Raw genomic sequence first — 4,838 nt, 5'->3', positions numbered from 1 at the left:
AATCTTTCAAGGATTTTATGCTTGCTTTCATGCTTTAAAGAAAGCATTCTTTAGAGGTTCTAGGAGGTTGATTGGTTTGGATGGGTGTTTCCTTAAAGGTGTGTGCAGAGGCTAGTTGTTAGTGACAGTTTGTAGAGATGGAAACAACCAAATGTTGCATATTGCTAGGACAGTTGTTGAGGTTGATAATCAGTATACATGGACATGATTTCTTGAACTAGTGAGGAGTTTTCTTGATCTTGGAGAAGGGTATTAACTTACCATCATTACTGATATGCAAAAGGTATTATTATATTTACTGTTTGATCTCTTACTGTTTTATTGTCTTTTAAATTTTTTTATTTTGTATTTTAATTATTGTTTCTGCTATATTGCTTTGTTAGGGACTGAAAATTATTGTTCAAGAGGTGTTGTTAATGGTTGAACACAAAAAATGTGCAAGACATGTTTTTGGAAATTGGTGTAAAAATAAAAAGGCATAGAAAGAAGAAGACTACTTCAGAGGATTGCTAAATTCATATTTGAAGCTGAGTTGAAGGACAATATACAGGAAATGAAGAAGTTAGGAAAGGCATGTTTGGATAATCTTTTATGGTACAACGTAGATACATGATGTAAGAGATATTTTTAAGACCATAGCAAATGTGATGTTGTGGACAACAATATGATAAAAAGTTTTAATGCATGAATACTGCCTGCAAGATATAAAACAATCATCACAATGCTTGAGGAGATTAGAGTGAAGATGATGAAGAAAATTGGTGATTTGAGACAATTCTCAAACACTTGGATCACTGATATATCTCTTATGATTTTGAAGATTTTGCAAGAAAATATTGACAAGTCTATGCAGTACAACTTGTCTTGAAACGGAGAAAGAGGTTTTGAGATTAAGCATTTTGATTTTACACATACAGTGTACATTGTTAGTAGGAGTTGTAGTTTCAGATCTTGATAACTTAAGAGCATTCCTTGTCCTCATGGTGTTGCTGCGAGTTGGAACCAATCAATTATGTGGATATTTATTATAGCAAGGAGATCTACCTTAGCACATATGCCCATTTTATTCAGCTAATGAATAACATGAAAATATGGCCAACATCAAATAATTCAAGTGTAAAGCCATCAGAGATCAAAAAATTGCCTGGAAGACCAAGTAAGATTAGGAGAAATGAGGCAAATGAAAGCAGAAAAACTGAAAAGCTTAGCAAATGTGGTTCTGTTATGACTTGCACCAAATATGATACAAAAGGATATAATAAAAAAGGATGTCCTACAAGAGATCAAGTTGGTCTAAGTCAATCAGCTAAAACTTCTTCTCAAGCATAGATACTTTTATTTGAGTGGTTCAAATGTAAGCTATATGTACTATATCTCATTAATATATGAATATATAGGAAAGAGAAAGAGCAAGAGGTAGACCAAAAGGCAGTGGTCCATGTCAACCAACTGAAACATCTTCTCAGACACAAGTATTTTTTATTTGTCTTTATTTGTTACTTTCAAATGTAAGCTAATGCACATGTACTGATATATATATATATATATGAATACACACACTAATATTTGAATTTCAATAAACAACATGTAAGTGGTAGAGGCAGAGGAATAGGTAGAGAAAGAGGAATATATCAAGAAAGAAATGTGAATAAAAGCGTAGAGGAAGAGAAATTCCTCAACATAGTCAAAATAGTTGTGAGAACACCAGTGGAGGACAAATAAGACCCTTTAAAAGACCAAGGATGGTAGGGATTGAAATATATCAAGCTAAGATGGCTTTACAACTCTTAATGTAAGTAGTGACTTTATATATGCATAATTCAGATTTTATATGTAGCATGGATATCCTCTGATTTAAATATACTCTTTCTTATTTGACTATGTAGCCTGATTTGCCATGTTACTGTTGATATTGGCTACACACCAAGACGTGGCTTCACATAGAAAGGGAAGACAACTATTACCAGTAGCACTCTAGAAAGAATGAGGGCTGAAAAAGTTATCCAAATCAGGTCTGTAGCTGCTGCTACTAATCAAAGCCAAATCTATTCAACTAGGAAGACTTATGTGCCATGATAATAAAGCATTTTCTGATGTTGTGTTGTTAGTATTGACAAACAAATATTAATAGTGTATATTTTGGTGCTGTTTTTTTATTGGAAATAGCTTTTGTTAGGTACCAATCAAACACTATTTTTGTTAGGTACCTTTACGTATCAAATTCTATTTTTGTTAGGTACCTTTACGTATCAAATTCTATTTTTGTTAGGTACCAAACAAACAAGATCAAGTTATTGGTTGTAGTTCAAATTAAAACACTGATTATGTTGGAATGAAGTCTTCATTTTGTACAATTGGTACAATAGTTTTGTTACTTTTAGTTCTATAAACATCTTTATAAATTTGGTCAAATGGATACCCCAATAACATAGACAGAAAATATAGAAGGATTAGCTTATTTAAAAGTGATACAAATGTTGATTTTATAAAGCCTTGCATAACCAAATACACTTGCAACTTGTTCAAGTTATAACTATTCCGATAACATAAAGCAGAAAAACCATAGCCAAACTAAAGAAGTAGGATAGAATTATGGCAATTTCGATTGCGCACAACTACATCTTCCATCCTTCACATTCTTGGTAAGGCTTAAACATAGAAAAAACACGATGACAATGAAGACAATTAGCTTTCAGTTACAACTTTTGCTCTTCTTCTCCTCCTCCTCCTCCTCCTCCTCCTCCTTCTCCTTCTTCTTCGTCTTCTCCTTCTTCTTCTCCTGCTTCTTCTCCTTCTTCTTCTTCTTCTTCTTCTCCTTCTCCTTCTCCTTCTCCTTCTCCTTCTTCTTCTTCTTCTTCTTCTTCTCCTTCTCCTTCTCCTTCTCCTTCTCCTTCTCCTTCTCCTTCTTCTTCTTCTCCTTCTTCTTCTTCTTCTTCTTCTTCTTCTCCTTCTCCTTCTCCTTCTCCTTCTTCTTCTCCTCCTCCTCCTCCTTCTCCTTCTCCTTCTCCTTCTCCTCCTCCTCCTTCTTCTCCTTCATCAACCATTTGTTACTGTTAACATGACATTCATAAAAGAATAATGCTTCTTCCAACTCCTTAATTCTCTTCGCCAATTTTGAAATAATGAACTTGGATCATATATCAACATCTTCGCGATCCCTCCATCTAAAGAAGTTGCATGAATTCTCCTAAAATAAAAAAATAAATTAAACAAAAGTAAAAACAACAAGAAATAAGATATCTCCAGAAATAGAGTATTTATTTACAAAACATACACGATAGCGTGGACAAGACTAAAATCTTCGAAATGGATTGTCCTCCGACCACGAAGTTAGCATTGAAAGTAAGTCTCCATGTTTGCATCGAATTTTTACATGCAAATTGGATCATTCTCATCATTACAAATACGATTCAAGATTGAATTTGACATTATAAAAAGATTTTCCTTCAAAACCTAAACACAAAATATATCTTGATTTCTCAAATCTAAAAGAAATTAAAAATTTTTTTTATACCTTTTCAGACAATAAATTAATTTTTTAGACTATAAAGTAAATCAAATTCTTACTTTTTGAGCTGATTTCATTAGAGAGAACTAAAATGGCCCCCAACAGCTCTATTGCAAATTTGGGAAAGAAGAAGGTGTATTTAATAGATAAAAGGAATGAAATATGGCGTTTTTTTTTTATTAGTTTTGGGAAAAAAAAGAATTTCACGCGCACCAAATGCGTGTTTACAAATGCTGGGCCAAAATGGTCCATTTATAAAGATATTATATAGTTCATGGGATAATAGAACACATTCAAAATTAAGATGTCTTTTTTAAAAAATAGGACAATTTCAATAGTGTGTTTATGTCTTTTCTCTTACTTCTTTCACCTTTTCAAGTACATTATGTGTCATCATATATAGTCATGTTATAGATGTGATACATCTTTACTTTTTTTCTCCTTTTCAAGTTATTAAAAAATTCTTTTGTAATATTCATGTACATATTATCATGTTTATATATAAACACTCCATTTTCTACAAGTTGGTCATAAAGAAATGATTTTGCCTAACCTTTTGTTTGTCAGGGCAAGCAATGATGTAACCTCATTTCATATTGTCATTTGTAAACAATAGTTAGTAATTAAAATATTACTAGCATTAGGCAATGAATTAAAAAGTGGAAAGAAATTGGAATGGGATTTTGACAAAAGCAGAAAAATGAGAATCTTGAAAATGGCAGCCACCTAAAATTTATAATGCAATTGCAGAAAAAATGAGAATCTTGAAAATGGCAGCTACCTAAAATTTATAATGCAATTAATTACTCCATGGGTTTAATTTATTTATCTTCTTTTGACTTAATATAAAATTTAATAAATAAATTTTTGAATTTTATAATTATATCAATTTTTTAAAATTTTTGTGATATTAAACATGTCATGTGGAAAATTGAAATTAAAAACTACAAAAAAGAGAAGAAAAAAGACATTTATATAAACGAACTAAAAAGGGAAGCAAGACAAACAAATTAAAACGAAGAGAGTAATAAAAAGACTTTTTTTAACCGAACTAAAAAAAAGATAAATAAATTAAAGCGGAGAGAGTAATACATAACCAACCCTTTGTTAGAATATTTCTTTTAAACACTCGAACTAAGTTATGTTTCAATTGAACATTATACACATTTGATTCAAATTTGGAAAAAAGTTTTTTCGTCTATCAGATAATTAAGTTAACCACATAAATTATATTCTTTTTGTTAATGATACACATTCGCCTCAATAAATCATCAAATCTCAAGCATGTTCTACTTGGGGTTGAAACATATAATTAAACGAGACGACATAT

The sequence above is a fragment of the Solanum dulcamara genome, chromosome 12, assembly GCF_947179165.1.
Source record: "Solanum dulcamara chromosome 12, daSolDulc1.2, whole genome shotgun sequence".
NCBI lineage: Eukaryota > Viridiplantae > Streptophyta > Magnoliopsida > Solanales > Solanaceae > Solanum > Solanum dulcamara.
This window is presented reverse-complemented; position numbering follows the sequence as displayed.